At 36.7% G+C, this 888-nt stretch overlaps 1 protein-coding gene across 4 annotated transcripts in view; it reads right to left on the reverse strand.

The window, feature by feature from the left end:
* The window catches only part of rnf111 (ring finger protein 111), an 85,045-nt gene that overhangs the window by 2,273 nt on the left and 81,884 nt on the right, over positions 1-888 (reverse strand). The gene's annotated exons all lie outside the window — the stretch shown is intronic.

An 888-nucleotide genomic window follows, 5' to 3' on the forward strand; every position in this document is an offset into this window, starting at 1 on the left:
ATATATAATTATTATTCAGTTTCAGTTCAGTTTAACTTTACTGTCAGACTCGAGGTTCACACATGCAACACACAGACTAGATACAATCAGGGGCACCTTAAGATAACCAAAGGCCCCTGGGCTACAGCATTACAGTAGGCCCCCCGACCTCAGAAAACCTCTTTTTTTTTCTTTTTTTTAAGCTTCCTAACACTTATTTGTCAAATTTCGTTTTTTGTCTTGTTAATATGCCAGTTAACATTCACAACACTGTTCTGCGTAAAATGTGAATATAAGCGAATATGAAAATTTGTGGAACAGTTACATAAAGTAAACATTATGTTATTACAGGCATTATATGGAGGTAATATGAAAAGAAAATGCCATCAAAACTTTCCTGGCTGAAATTTGAGTTTACAGGTATGATTTAAACACCATAAATCACACAAAATATTAATTATTCATCATCAGATGATCAAAACAACACGGCATGTTGGCATAAGGCATAAATGTTTGGTGATTGCTAACTGCGTATTTATTTTGAAACATGACGTGCTCAAGTTTAATTACTTATTACTTAACCGTATAAAGTTTAAAGGGGTCATATGATGCGATTTCAAGTTTTCCTTTCTCTTTGGAGTGTTACAAGCTGATTGTGCATAGATAAGATCCCTGAAGTTGCAAAGACTAAAGTCTCAAAACCAAAGAGATATTCTTTATCAAAGTTAAGACTCTGCCACGCCCCCCTAAAATGGCTTGTTCTAACACGCCCCCACATATCTACCTCACTATGTGGAAATATTAGCATAATGCGGCCCAAATGTGCATGCAAAGAAAGAAGGCGTGGTTTCAGTAACCGCAGTTAGTGTTGAAGCAGCCATGTCAGGGAGACGCTGTGTGTTTCAGTGC

This window comes from Sinocyclocheilus anshuiensis, unplaced genomic scaffold (genome assembly GCF_001515605.1).
Source record: "Sinocyclocheilus anshuiensis isolate Anshui unplaced genomic scaffold, SAMN03320099.WGS_v1.1 scaffold154, whole genome shotgun sequence".
NCBI classification, from domain to species: Eukaryota; Metazoa; Chordata; class Actinopteri; order Cypriniformes; family Cyprinidae; genus Sinocyclocheilus; species Sinocyclocheilus anshuiensis.